At 35.4% G+C, this 16,380-nt stretch overlaps 1 pseudogene; it reads right to left on the bottom strand.

Annotated features, from left to right (window-relative positions):
- Positions 1-2,922: 2,922 nt before the first annotated feature.
- LOC109375461 (solute carrier family 41 member 2 pseudogene) lies at positions 2,923-4,700 on the bottom strand (annotated as a pseudogene).
- Between the last annotated feature and the right edge of the window lie 11,680 nt (positions 4,701-16,380).

Here is a 16,380-nt window from a genome sequence, read left to right as displayed (position 1 = left end):
CTGTCTTTTTCTATCCCTGCGGCCAAATTACAATTACCCAATTGTATTGTCTCATCCCTTCCCCTTCTCCTTCATCCCCACCCCCTCCCGACTAGCAACCCTCAGTTCTTCCTCTGTGTCTCTGAGACTATCTCCATCCACTTCTCCCATAAGGCCCTTTACTTTCAACCTGAAAGACTCCTGTAATGTTTCTTGGAGGATTAGTCTAGTAGTAATGAATTCCCCCAGCTTTTTTATCTGAGAATGTCTTAATTTTTTCCTTTATTTTTGGAGGAGAGTTAATTTTGCCAGGTATAAAATTGTCACTGACAGTTTTTCTTTCAGTGCTTTGAATACATCAGCCCACTGACTTCTGGCCTCCAAGTTTGAAATCTGATAATCTTATTGAGGATCACTTGTATCTTATGAGTCATGTCTCTCTTGCTGCTTGCTGCTTTCAAAATTATCTTTGTCTTTTGATTGATTATAATGTATCTCAGTGTGGGTCTCTTTGAATTTATCCTACTTGGAATCCGTTGAGCTTTTTGGATTTGTAAATTTATAACTTTCATCAAATTTGTGGTTTCCAGCCATTATTTCTTCAAATATCCCCCCCCCCTCTCTCTCTCTTCCTCTCTCCCTCTCTTTCCTTCTGGGGCTCACACAATGCATATGTTCATGCATATTATATTGTGCCAGAGGACCTTTAGGCTCTGTTTACTTTTCTTTATTTTTTATTCTTTTTTTCCTCAGACTTGATAATTTCAATTGCTCTATTTCAAGTTTGCTGATTTTTTTCTTCTACCTTTTAAAATCTGACTTTGAATCAACCTGATGAATTTTTCATTTTACTTATTTTACTTTTTAGCTTCAGAATTTTTTTTTGGTTTATTTTTAGGTTTTCTGTCTTTTTATTGACATTTTCATTTTGCTATCTTTGTTGGTCTTCTTTTAGCTGTTTGAGCATCTTTAACATAGTTGTTTATGAAGTATTTGTCTAGTATGTCTTATGGTTGGACTTCCTCAGGTATGCTTCTGTTAACTCACTATGTTCTTTTCAATGGGCCATACTTTCCCATTTCTTTGTATGCTTTGTGATGTTATTGTTGTTGTTAGAAACTGAACATTTGAATCTGATAATGTGGTAACTCTAGAAATCAGATTTTCCTCTTTCCCCAGGGTTTGCTGATTTTTTGTTTTGTTTTGTTTTTAAGGTTGTTGAAGGGTGTCTCAGTACTGGGGATCAGTCTAAAGTAAAAGCTTAAGATCTTGTCAGGTCATTCCATAGCTCATATCTTTTCCTGGGCACATGTGATGGCTATATAAATTACCCCATATGTGCAGTTGCTTTTAGTGTCCTAATCCTCAAATGTCAGACTCCTAAAAAGGGAAAGAGAGGGAGTAAGTGATTTAACTTTATATCCCCTGGAAGCAATTTCAGCTGGTAAAGTTTGAAACATTGTTGGTGGCCAGTTTCTGTGCCTGCACCTGCATTCAAAAGCAGAAATTAGCAGTCAGATCACAGAATTCCAATATTTGGAAGAAAAAGTCCTTATTGCTCACCCTGTCTCTAGCAGGCCACATTAGGAACTCATGCATAGCTGCCTGCCATGGGGCTGGGGAATAAGGATTTGGTAGCTGCTATCTTCCTAAAGGATGAAATTAACCACAATTTACCAGCCAGTCTTTCTCCTGGAATCCGTAAGCCTTTTAATAGACTCAATAGTGTCAAAATAGTTACTTCAGGCTGTTTCTGCCAGTATGATTGTTGTCTGGGTGGAGCAATGAATTCCTGGCACTTGTTACTCCACCATCTTCCCTGACCAGTATGGTTTCTTTTTAGTTAGGAAAAAACAAAACAAAAAAACCAAAAAACAAGAAAACTAATATGTAGATAACAAGTACTAAATTCTCACCATCAGTTATTTGTTAAAGCAAATAACAAAAGTATATTAATGAAATGTGTTAAAAATAACTTCATGATGATAATATTCCAATAGCTCTATGATCTTTGCTATTAACAACTGCAAGATTTAGTTTTCTAGCAAAATTTTTTATCTCTCTATTTGCTCTATTACACACACACACACACACACACACACACATACACACACACACACTTTGTAAGATTTTTCACACCATCTTGTTCTTATGAATTAAGTTCATGTTCTTTCTGCTTTTGACTACTTACACATTTTATGAAGGAAAAAAATAATGATCATTTAGCAAATCAATAATCAAAAATGATCCCTTGCTTTCATTAAAGATCTTTCCAAGCCACTAGATATTTGAAGAGAAGCCTTCCAAGAACACTTCCATGGTAATTAAAACATGCAGGTAAAATTGATTTTATCTTATGTTAAACAAAACATTTTTAGATTCTTAGCAACAAGTAACATAAATTTATCCTCAGTTGGCATGGAGGTGGGCATGGTTAAAAAACCGTGATAAGCTTTCAGGATTTCATATGTAGCAGAGCAGCTCCCTCGCTGTGATCTATTGAAAGTCAGTCCTTGACACAAGTGTTTGAAAAAAAGATAAATAGAGAAAAAAAGGAAAAAATGAAAAGAAAAAACATGATAAGCTCAGTTGTTCCTCTTACATTTAGAGCTTGCTTTACAGTACAACACATCTGTGAGATCAAAAAAGCTGAACTAGAGCTTTCTTTGCCTACCCATGCATTATCAGTTAAACAATCACGAAGTAGAGTTTTTTCTATGTATGTGGTTTTAGAATTATTCATTGCAAATATTCTATATCCTTTCCTATTTAATTAATTCCAGAGATTGAGCTTATACTTATGGCAATGTCAAATTATCACTTATTCTGTGAAAGGCAGCATAAATACTCTTCATTCTAGTTCAACACAATTTTTTTTCTTTTTCCCATTTTTATAAACAAATATATATTAAATATATTAAAAAATATAAACAACAATCTCAATCAAGTTGGGTCAGATATAGTTGTTTCCATAATATGGCTTAAAGCCCCTTTAGCCATAGCTGTTAGGGCAGGCTCCCAGCTTGAACAGAGAACTGTCCTTGTGACCAAACTTTTGGCAGCTATTATAATTTAGATAGGAGTTAGAACCAAGAAAAAGGCACCACTTATGTGTAGCAGTAGGTCTTGAGACAGGAGTACAGACCCTGACTTACCCAAGATTACATAGGAAGAGTTATAGGGTTGTTAAAACTAGCAGCCATGGGTGGAGTGACATTACTAGGATTTATCCTGTACTTCTTTGAACCAGTGATAAGCCCAACCATTATTATTCCTTGTAGGAAATGCAATGAAGGTAGTTGCTACTCCAATAAAGCACAAAAGTGTGAAACGACCAAGGTAGTATTTTCCTTCTGGAATCCAGCCCAATATAATTGCTGCCACAGCTGCAAGAAAATCTACTACTGAACCTGCATTAAGGCAATTTTGCAAATTATTAGGTTCTACGTTTCAATAGGTGAATCCATCTTCCTAACATTTGCTGCAGTTGATAATTTGGATGCCAATGTCATTTCCAAGTTCCCTTGAGACCAAGAAGTGCTACACTAAAACAAAAACTTTCATTTTTTCAAAAACACTTCTGTATTATTTTCCTGTTATTATTGCTGTAACAAATTACCACAAATTTAGTGGCTTAAAGCAACACATATTTATTATCTTACAGTTTGAGAGATCAGACTTCCTAAAATCAAAGTGTCAGCAGGATGACATTCCTTTTGGAGGTTCAGGGAATAATGTGTTTTTTTGCCTTTGCCAGCTTCTAGGGGCTACCTACTCTCTCTCTCTCTCTCTCTCTCTCTCTCTCTCTCTCTCTCTCTCTCTTTCCCCTCTGCTTCCATTATTGTATCTTTGTATCTCTTCTCTCACACTGACCCTTCTGCCTCTCTCTCTCATAAGCATCTCTATGATTCCACTGGGCCTACCCAGAGAATCCAGAATAATCTTTCTATATAAAAATCTTTAAATTAGTCACATCTTTGCAGTTCTTTTTGCCACATAAGTTAACATATTTATAGGTTCTGGGGATTAGAATATGGACATCATTGTGGGGCCATTATTCTGGGTACAATAGTCTACTCTCTGATACCCAAAGATCCATGCTCATCTCACACACAAAATGTATTCATCCCATCCCAATATCTTCAAAAATCTAAAACCACTGCAACTTCTCAGTCCTGTACTATATCCAGAATCATACCAACTGAAAGTGTTCCAAAACCAGTTAGAAAAACAGCACAAATATTCGCAATGTAATAATGCCACCAGACTCCTTTTATATATTTTTTTTACAATGGTATCTTCCTCACCATCACTAGGAACACCTTCATCTTTTAACATGGCAGTAGTTTCAGAAGCCTCCCTTCCAAAAGTATAATTCCAACTATTGTAATTATAATTGGCATAGTTATCCTACATTTGGCTACAGCTTGAAAGTCCTTGATGAATTTTGCCATGAAAAGACTGCTCTGTGAAACTGATACTCCGTATGATGTTCTGATCTATTATGAAAGGTCTGAGCTCCAGTTATAATCCATCTTGCCGATGCCTGCTTTTTTAATGCCTGTCTTTCTGGTAAATGATTGGAACCATCCTCAGCAGTAAGTTAAAAAAACTTATCAGATTGAAATGTGTTAAATTTAAGTCCATTCTGCAAAACTTCTTCCACTAGTTGGACCACTACTTGTTGTGTTAGTAATAGATCTTTCTTTGCTATTAGTCATTTTGTCATTGCAACAGACCAATTACATACTTCTTAGGTTTCAAGCTTCATGAGGAACCATAGGAGTTGAATCAGAACTACACAAACATTGGTTTTAAATTAAGATGTTGATTTCACTCTGTGTAAAAGAATAATGTTTCCACTAAGAAAAAGTGTTCAGTAGTTAAAGTAAGAATTGGATCTAAGAGCACCAAACACAGCACCCAGGTCAAACCCAAGACTCCCTCAAGTATCACCTGCCCCATGTGGAGGATGAAGGGAACACTATGGGTGGGGAATGAAATGGTCATTCACTTCATTCCCAAGCATCTGAGGCTTCAGCCCTGGGGTTCTTTTTGCTTGGACCCTTCTCACACCGTTACCTACAATTCTACTTTTAATGTTAAATGTGGACTATATTCATTGTCCACCTCAGCATATACACTCCTATGAATCACACAGTTGAACCAGGAATGTTGCAGAATACTGTTTTGCTCTGAATCAACAAGATTTTTGAAACATTTGTGGTCCTTATAGCTCACTGGACTTCTTGCATGAGCCAGCCAATCATTTTCATACTTAAAAAAAAGAGAAAATGGAGCTTTAAGACTGTACAGCACAGTGCCTTTATCTTGCCACCATTGCCAATCTCCGAATGTCCCCATAGTTGCATCAAAGTTATAAATGTTGTCGACCTGCCTAAAGATGTTGCAGGTTATTTGATCCTTGCCCTATGAACATAACTGTCTGACATTTGAACCATGAAAAACCTGGCTTGTGTTTAGAAAACCTTCATATGAGGAAAATTCTTGGCTTTCTGAAGCACAGTCAGCAATTCTCCACAATTTAATATAATAGTCAACAAGATTAATTTATACCATTAGGAATATGTACCTGGCTAACTGTGATACATTCCTCTGGAAAAATAATAGAATCTATGTAAAATATTGGTAACATCTGATATTTGACAGAGGAGTAACACAGGGCCAAATATATTTTTTTTAATTATGTGCCTGTGTCTTTGGTTCTCAGGGCAGAGATATTGAAAGACTAATTTTTAAAATATGATTTCTTTTCCTCCTTCCATGATTGTTCCATTGGGAAAGAACTGGAAAACTGGGAGCAATTCTAAGACTCTGAGGTCACATAGTTTTAAGTAGACCCTGGCAACTGTTATGGCTCCAATGACCTCTTGCTTTGAGAGACAAAGTCATGTCCTCAGGACTAGCCAGAGGCTGACATGCAGGAAAATGTTTGCCTCCATATCTAATAGTTGTTGAAATCTTCTACCCTCTTTAATCATTACCATGGCAGGCAAAACCAAATAATCTCTACACCATCCATTTAAAACAATTTTTAAAAACGCTGGACTGAATAAGAAGCTTTTATTTTCATCCTTATCTGAGACTTAAAAAAAGAAGAGATATAGTGTTACACTTTCATCTTAATCGTTACCTCAAAGAAATCCAAGAAAGTGTGACTAGTTAGAGGTCTTTGGGATTCTGCTTTAGTGACTAAATTAAAGAATGATTTGAAATGAATTTTTACATTTAAGTAATATTAATATAATATAATAATATAATATACTATAATTAATATAAGTTTTTATTGAGCTCTGCACACATACCATGAACCATGTTACTATGTAACATCTATAATATGTAATAGAGCTACTATTATTATCTCCATTTTGTAAAAGAAGAAAGTATGCTACCGAGAGATTAAATAACGAACCCAAGTTCATAAGCTATTTGTAGAACTGAAACTTAAATCAAGATCTGCCTGACCCCAAAGATACACTGTAAGATACTGCAGAATACTGCAGCTCCTGAAAAACAGAACAAGAGAATCTAGTTTTTAAAAATAAACATATCCAGTTCAAATCCTACCTCCATCACTAACTATGTAACACCAGTGGATAAATTCCCAAATGCATAGGTTCTTCCACTGTCCAATATGGTAGCCATCAGGACAGGTGACTAATTAAATTTAAATTAACAAAAATGAAATAATATTAAAAATTTGGTACCTCATTTGTGCTAGTCACATTTCAAGTGCTCAATAAGCACATGCAGCTCATGGTGACCATATTGGGCAGCACAGATATAGAACATGTCCATCAGTGCAGCAAGTTCTATTGGATAGTGCTGGTCTAGGTGAATATGCCTACATGAGGTAGCAACACCTCAAAAGAAATTTTAAAATTTAATAATTATCAAACTTCCTCAAAATAACGATACATTCTTACTGAATTTCATAGAGAATATTTTTTTAAAATTCATTAATGTCAAATGATATGGGGAGAAATATTTTTGCTGAAAGCCCAAATTATTCTAAAATCCCTAATCACACCTTTTCTTTTAGACAGATATTATTGGAATTACTTTTGTGCATCTAATGCAAATTGTTTAATTTTATTCTTATCTTTCACACTGCCCTTGTATTTGAAACCTAAAATTGGCTTCTAATTAGCACATCTACTGATTTCTATTTTTGTTTTAATAGTATGAAATTATAAAGCCTATGTTCCATATCAGTAGTATCAGTCTTTATATTTCCATTTTTCAATCATTTTACAAAATGAAGAGTGAAAAATGCAATAAAATGTTAAAGTTATAGTACAAATATGGCTTTATAGATAATGATAGGCAAAACTGAACTGGCTATCCTGTTCCAGTTTGAAAAGTTTGCTTATTTGAAGGGTAAAATTTGAATGTCATATAAATGCTGGGTTATTGGTGTCTGAAGGTAGTCTGAAATCCCCTGTATGGGTCAGTCATACAATTTATGTTGATAAGATGTGCTGGATATTTTGTCTTTCCTTTTAAATCTACTCTCCCTGCTACTCCCTCTGCCCTGTGCCCTGGGGGCTGATTTCTAATATCATCTCAGCAATGCCTTGTGCATTGTTTTCCGTTATGTTTGGTCAACAGGAGACACAAGAGGACAGAGGCAGAAGTTTGCTTATGTCTCCTGCACTCTGGGCTAAGGTGAGCCAGGTCTGGAACTGATGGTGTTTGCATGATCCCAGGTGCTATGTCATCCATTGTTGTTGTTGTTAAATGTGATCTCACATTGGTAAACACCCCTTCACTAAATTGTTTTCAGTGACCCACTTTGAATGACCCCAAAAAGCCAACTGATCCATGAACCTATTGGTTTGAAGATAGTTGAAAACCCCTTCCAAGCAAAATAGGCCTTGTTGTCCCTTCACTTTGTGCTATATGTGTACACTGCAGTGAAACCCCAGTACTTTGCCTTTTGTCCTTGTCTTTGTCTACTTTTTTTCCCATGACTTTAATACTATTTATATACTGGTGACTCATACATTTATATCTCTTGACCAAATTTCTACAACATTCTTAATTAGTATGGCCAACTGTGTACTTGGTCTCTCTTTTTGAATTTCCTATAGGCAGCTCAAACTGAACATGTTCAACACAGAATTTTTCTTTTCTGTTCTCCACACTGCTCTCTCATCTGTTTCCTCCCCATCTTCCCTACTTTATATTTCAGTCAGTTACACAAATGCTTAAAATATAAACCTAGCATTATTTTCATTCCATCACTGTCCTTAGTTACTGTCCTGAAACTTAATAAGAGATCCTATGGGAATAATATTTTTTCATTATTATTTGCTATGGTAATAAGAAGGAGTCATAACATTGCAATACAGTGGTATGATGGCATTGGGATTATTAACATACTTTCTTAAAATGTGGATTATCTAGAAGCCAGATTTTACCACACCAACAACTAACAAACTAAAGCATCCCCCAATTTTTAGTACCTTTGGTAGCTATTTAAGTTTAAAATTTTTTCATATACGTCCTCAGATAAAAATGAATTATTTTTTCTAATGAATAATTTTGCTTTTATTTTGTCAGTCTTATTGAGATATAATTGACATGGATACCACACTGTATAAGTTTAAGGTATACAGCATAATAATTTGACTTACATATACTGAGAAATGATTACCACAATAAATTTAGTTAATATTCATCACTTCATATAGATACAAAAAAGAAGAGGAAGAAGAAAAAATGTTTCTCCTCTCCCTGATGAGAACACTTAGAATTTACTCTCTTAACAACTTTTAAATATATTATACAACAGTGTTAACTATAATCATCATGCTGTACATTACGTCTCTAGTTCTTATTTATCTTATAACTGGAAGTTTGTGCCTTTTGACAATTTTCATCCAATTCCTTCTACTCCCCCAACCTAATTTTTGCTTTTAAAATTCTGTAAGTAAATCTAGATGTGGGGATGAACAGATATGTTCCGCAGTCCTTCATGTATGTACTTTTGGCTCTTTGACTCTGCCTTTGAGCTATTAACAGTAGAAACAGGTAGAAGACTATTATTTTTGCATTTGGGATATAGAAGTTAATAGATTCAGCCACATAGAGGTCCTGCCTAAACCTCTGTCCAATGAGAATTCCCAAATCTGTAGTTTCTCAAACTGGAGATATGTGGGGTGAGCTGCAGACCACAAGAACACTGGTTTGAGAAACACTGCTGTAATAGAACTAATTAGCTACATGGTAATCACTCACATTACTATATCTCTTCAGTGGAATTTTCATCTTCCAGCATTGCAGACTGCATCAATTTGTCCTCTGGTGCTAGAGAAATTCCATCCAAAAACTGACTTCTTAATCTTTGCTTACCAAAGGCTTCACGAAATCAGTGACTTAAAGAGGAAATACTCCTTTGCAGCCACATCCTGTCCCCAGGCTTTTTAATGCCAAAGACACATGCTTGTGTTTATTCTTTGATTCTGAGTCACTAGTGAATTTAAATTGCTTTCCCTGATCCTGGGTTGTGGATAAATTATTTTAGATGTGATTTGATTAACACAATGGCACCACCAAAGAAATATATTTTAGTTTATTTTGGTTTTTCAATTATTAGGGGTGTGTGTGTGTGTGTGTGTGTGTGTTTATTTTTTTCCCTAAGGGATGCTAGAATTTGCTTTTAGACATTTGGTATTTGGAGCTGGGGGCATAGATTCCTTTCAGACTGTTCCAACCCTCAGGTGTCAGAAAAGGACAAAGATATAGCTTTATTTTGGGAAGAGAGATTTACTGCAGGTGATGACACTTGGAAACATGGGCAGCATCAGCCTTAAATGAAGGTAGAGCAGATGATCACCAGGTGGATGGAGTCACCGGGAATGCTTCCTCTTCTTGAAAATCATTTTTGTCCTACTTGATAATATTGATGATTCCACAGATGGAGATGTATTCTTTTACAGTAATGACCCCCTTGTCCTCTGCTAAGATACAAATCCCCAAGGAAGTTATTGAACTAAGCCCTACCAGTCAGTGTACCATCAGTCAGTTTATTAGCTTATTTCCCAAAGCAGGTTTTAAAGAATACAGGTGAAATTAGTTCCCACGGGGATGAGAATAGGGCAGGAAATGAAAAAAAAAAAGACTGAGGATGGTGAGAGAGGATCTATTTTACTTGTTAGAAAGCATCAGATAGACAAAATTGATGGGAGGGAAACAAATAAGGCCAAAAGCTATTAGGCGTGATCAGAAGCGTTTCTGCGCCCTCAGCTTTGGGTAGAATTTCTCCCCATCCTTTGGTAGTCTGGTCTGGAGTTCGTCACTGCTTTATTGATCACAATTCAGAGTTGTAAAACACTTTTAATCTCACCAAACCTTTCTGAGTTTATCCTGAATCTTCCTGATCATTCCTGGAGTGGAATGTAAGTGACTGTCCTCCTTATTATTCTTTGGCTAATTGTTCAAATACCAGGTGTGATCAAAAGATATGGTGAACATTTAAATATAAAAAAACATGTATTACAGTGAAAGACACATTGCCATTAACCCCCCTCAAAATACTCCTCCTTACTTCAAACACACTTATCCCATCATTCTTGCCACTTTCTAAAGCAGTTCTAGAAGTCCCCTTTTGTGAGTGTCTTTAGTTGCACTGTCATGGCTGCCTCGATGTCCTGAATTGATTCAAAACATTTACCTTTCATGGTCATTTTGACTTTGGAGAAGAGCCAGAAGTTGCACAGTGCCAGATCCAGTGAATAAGGTAGATGAGGACACACCATAATATTTTTGTTTGACAGAAATTGCCACCTTCAGCTCAACAACGAAAACAGAAACAACCCATTTTAAAAATGGGCAAAAGACTTAAATAGACATTTCTCTCAAGGGGCAATAAACATGAGAAGATGCCAACAGCATTAATCATTAGGAAGATTTAAATCAAAACCATAAGGAGATACCGACTTACACCCATAAGGATGGCAAACAAACAAAAAACAGAAAATAAGGGTTGGTGAGGATGTGACAAAATTGGAACCCTTGTGCACTGTTAATGAGAATATGAAAATGGTATACCTGCTATGGAAAACAATATGATGGTTCTTCAAGAATATTAAAAATAGAAGTACCATATGATTTTGGAATTCTGAGTATGTACACACCCATGTTCATAGCAGCATTATTAATAATAGTCAAAATATGGAAGCAGATCAAGTGTCTGTCAACAGATGAATGTATGAACAAAATGTGATATATTTGTTATATATATAGAAGAAAGGAATGGGATTTACTGTTTAATGGGTACAGAGTTTTGGTTTTGCAAAATGAAGAGTTCTGTGGATGGATAATGGCGATGGTAGCACAACAGTGTGGATGTACTTAATGCCATAGAACTGTGCATTTAAATATGGTTAAGAAGATACATTTTGTGATATGTATTTTACTACAATTAGAAATTTTTATTGTGCAAAGTACTTGAATAGGCATTTGTCTAAAGAAGATATACAAATGTCCAATAAGCACATAAAAATATGCTCAACATCATTAGTTATTTGGGAATGCAAATCAAAACCACTTCACATCCAGTAGAGTAGCTATAATTAAAATGATTGGTGAGGGGCCGGCGGAGTGGCTCATTTACTTAAGAGCGCGAGCTGTGAGCAACAGGGTCCAGTTGGATTCCCACATGGGCCAGTGAGCTGCACTCGAGCTGAGCTGCCTCTGAGATGGTGACAGCGCATGCTCTTAGCAGAAAGGTTGCTGGTTTGATACTCATATGGGATGGTGGGCTGCTCCCTCTCCAACCCCCCCCACACACACACACACATATACACACACAACTAAGATTAGACACAGAACCTTGAGCTGAGCAGCTGCAAGCTGCCGAGGGCAGCCGGATGGCTCAGTATGCAACAAGGTTGCTGGTTAGACTCCCATGTGGGATGGTGGACTACGCCCCAACCCTCCCCACTGCAACTAGATTGAAAGCAACTACTGGGCTTAGATCTGAGCTTGCACCATACAAAACTAAGATTGAAGGACAACAACTTGACTTGGAGCTGATGGGTCCTGGAAAAACACAATGTTCCCCTTCCCCGATTCCCCAATAAAAATCTTTAAAAAAATAAAAAAGTAAAAAAATAAATAAAATGATCAGTGAAATGCTTTCATTATTATGTATTACATTTCCATATATATGGATGTATTGGACTTCAATCGCTTCTATTGACTGTTTATTCTTTTTCTAATTATAAACTCATCACTGCCATAATTACTTAATGTGTTTTAATATCTAGCATTACCCCCATTCTACTTTTTTGTAAAGTACAATTTGGCAATTTTTGCCTATTTTCTACACACACACACACACACACACACACATTAGAATTAATATTTCACACTTTATAAAAACGCTGCTGACTTTTGAGTAGGATTGCATTTTATATTAATAGCTAATAAAGTAAACTTGAGACCTGAGTAATAACATCCTTTATTTAGTCATATATTTGTCTTTAAAAAATCATTTGCTGGATATATGTTTTTTTCCATATTCTTCAATGTCTGCTTCCTGCATCTGCCAGCACAGAGTTGTGTGCTCCACTCCCTCTCACCTGTAAGATCAAGTGTGTGATCTACTCACCCAAGTGTCTTTCCAGAAAGAATCTGACCTTAGTCATTCACATCTCCTTAAGCTACTGTATGAATAATTATCTACCACTGTGTGGTTAAATCAAATTTAAAAGTGAAATAAACCACAAAGTTTTCTTGCCTCTGAAACACTTTAAGGACAAATTGGAAATACAGTTTTTGTTCTCCATCATTTCTGTTTATTTTACCAATTTTATGATTATATAGGCATGTTTGTACCCAGTGAATCCAATACATAGTTTGTTCTATTTTTAAAAAAGATCATCTCTGATTGAACTCAGAGGGGGTCCAAGGTGGATTAGGTAAATGCTATGCCTATTGTATCCCAGGATCACACCAAACTTACAAATAAATTATAAAACAATTAACCTTAAGAATCATCTCTAGACCAACTGAGCAGAACCCCTACAACTAAGAATATAACAAAGAGGCCACATTGAGACTGGGAGGGGTGGTGATGTGAACCAGGCTACTAGCTAAAAAATATGCATTGATTGGCATTTCTTCAGGTAATCATCTACAAACATTTCTCATGATATAGCTCTTGTTAGGGAGAGAAAGATAGTGGTTCCGGTTAATACTCTGAAAACAGCTAGAGTATATTGTATAGAAACATACTATTGCAATGAAAAGCTATTGCATTAGTTGATTTGAGAAGACAAGGTAGGACTAAGGTCTTTCTATGAAAGCTGAGCATTGTGATGAGAACAGCACCTGAATATAACACAAGCCCTACCTTCTTTCTACAGATATGGACAAAGGGGCTACATATGAAGAGCTACAATTTCCTTAAGAAGCAATTTGGGTTCACTATGACAGACACTGATGGAGTCATCTAGTTCCTAAAGTTCTGGGTCAAAAAGCAGTGCTTTTAAGGCATTTATAGCAATTAAATCATTTATTCAAGTAAAATCTCACGTGAATGCCTAATAGCTATCAAACTAATAAAGGCAGCTGCCCCCATTGAGGCAGGGATGGAGCCCCACAGCCACACCCCTCCAAGGCTCTGTGAGGCACTTCCATAGCAGGCCTAGAATAAATAACTCCACAGTCATTCTACCAACAAGTTTTAGAAAGCTGTTTCTTTTGAGGTTAACAAAAACAAACAGAAATCTTTAAAATCAAGAATAGTCAAACATCCACCTTGTAATTGAAAAAAAAATCAATAAAGCTGACATAGAATATTTAATACTAAGCAATACAACTTTCTGATGCACTTACCAAGATACAATAGTTGCAAAGTCTATGCCTGGGCAACTAAGTAAGTTTGTTAACTCAAAGGCAATAAAATGCTGGTGGGTGCCTAACAAATATGACATAATTTGATAATACTGTCAAGTGACTCTTAAAGCCTAATTAATGACATAGAACTCACATCTTTTATCTGCATCTAAAAGATTGCTTTTTTTGTTGTCTTCTATGAATAGCAAAGTCATTAAAAAGAACTTTTAAAATGTTTTTGAAATGTTTAAAAGTTTAAATGTTAAAAAGTTTCATTTAAAAAACAAACTTAAAAATTAAAAAGCATTTTAGAATGCATTACTATTTGACCACACTGGAAGTGGTTTTCTTATCCTTCAAAATATGGTACCTATCTAATTTGACTTTCAAGATAAAATAAAGGACAGTCTAAATAAGGGCCAAAAACTGGGAGTTTGAACTGAGCTTCTACAGCTAATTGCATTATAGATGCATGTTCACAGGTGCAAAAATTAAGATACTATCTTATGTCAACTTTAATATATATTTCCATAAAATTAAAAGGGATCTAGCAGATTCCAGATCGGAGTAACTATGCTGGAATGCCAGAAGTTTTTTATTAACCTGAGAAAGACATTTTAAAATTTGATTAAGAAGCTGGCATCATTTGAAAAGAAATGACTCATATAATATCACCTCAAGGAAATAAAGAGATGATCTTTTTATTATTATTAATGAATCTGATTAGTTTCAGGTGTACAAAACAACATACTGATTAAACATTTACATACCTCACAAAGTGATAACCCCAACAAGTCTACTACCCATCTGCCACCATACATAGCTATTACCATACCACTGACTATCTTCCCTATGTTGTACTTTATATCTCGTGACCATATGTGTGTGTGTGTGTGTGTGTGTGGAGAGAGAGAGAGAGAGAGAGAGAGAGAGAGAGAGAGAGAGAGAGAGAGAATTAATATAGTTAAAATACTAGTTTATAGTATAAAATTTATTCTTGGATTATGTTGACTAACAGAAATCTGCATATTGGCTGGCTGTACTGTGAAGTTGCTGTTTCTGAATATTGCTTTGTCATGATACTACATATCTACTTTGAAAGAATGTATATAGGAATGCTTCATACAACTTGTTGCTACTGTCTTTACTGTAGTGATAACTGCCTGAGTATTGTCTTCTATCTTTCTGTGTCTTTTACATGAAGAAGGAGCTGTTCTTTGCTCATTTTAGCAGAGGTGGTCTCTCACCAACTGTTTAGTGCTATCTTTCAGGCATTTGAAATCATATAACTGACCATTATTCCCTTTTTTAATGAGTGGCCAAAAACACTCAATTATTTTTTTTACATACTTCTCGTAAATATAAAAGATCTCAAGGCATGAGTTTGAGTATTATCTTTACTGCTGTTTTGCTGGTCTCATCACTTTAATTGATTCTTCTCTGATTTCCTCATCATCTTTATTTTAAATTTTGTCATAGTGTGTATATATTTATATAAACTACCTACATTCCCTTTAATTTTATAAAGGAGGGTATAAAAATAAATTCATTTATAATGTAGGAAAAATTTAAATCAACATATGTTTTCTTCCAGGGAGACATGTTATAGCTCATTTCTTCTTTTTTTCTAGAGGAATTTTTATTTCCCTTTTAAATTGGGGACTAACCTTGGCAATATAATTAATTTCCTTTTTTTCTGTTTTGTTTGTTCATTTATTTTGTTCTTTAGATTCCACCCATAAGTGAAATCATATGACATTTGTCTTTCTCAGTCTGACTTATTTCACTTAGCATAATACCCTCTAAGTTCATCCATGCTGTTGCAAATGGTAAGACTTCATTCTTTTTTATGGCCGTGTATTATCCCATTGTACGTAGGTAATATGCCTTTATCCAATTGTTTACTGATGGACACTTGGGTTGTTTCTGTATCTTGGTTATTGTAAATAACACCGCAGTGAACACAGGGGTGCATATATCTTTTGGAATTAGTGTTTTGGATTTCTTTGGGTAAATACCCAGGAATGGAGTTTCTGGGTCAAAAAGAAATTCTATTTTTAATTTTTTGAGGAGCCTCCAAACTGCTTCCCATAGGGGTTGCACCAATTTGCAATCCCACAAACAGTGCTCAAGGGTTCCCTTTTCATTGCATCCTCATCAACACTTGTTGTTTGTTGATTTATTAATGATAGTCATTCTGACAGGTGTGAGGTGATATCTTACTGTGATTTTTATTTGCATTTCTCTGATGATTAGTGATATTGAGCATCTTTTCACATGTCTATTGACCATGTGTATGTCGTCTTTGGAGAAATATCTATTCAGGACCTCTGCCCATTTTGAAATTGGATTGTTTGTTTTTTTGGTGTTGAGTTGTATGAGTTCTTTAATATATTTTTTATATTTACCCTCCTATCAGATGTATTATTGGCAAATATCTTCTCCCACTCATTAGGATGTCTTTTCATTTTATTGACGGCTTCGTTTGCTATGGAAAAACTTTTTAGTTTGATGTATCCCACTTGTATATTT

This window comes from Hipposideros armiger, unplaced genomic scaffold, assembly GCF_001890085.2.
Source record: "Hipposideros armiger isolate ML-2016 unplaced genomic scaffold, ASM189008v1 scaffold_956, whole genome shotgun sequence".
In the NCBI taxonomy this organism is placed as follows: Eukaryota; Metazoa; Chordata; class Mammalia; order Chiroptera; family Hipposideridae; genus Hipposideros; species Hipposideros armiger.
The sequence above is the reverse complement of the archived record's forward strand: the minus strand, read 5'-3'. Positions and strand labels throughout refer to the sequence as shown.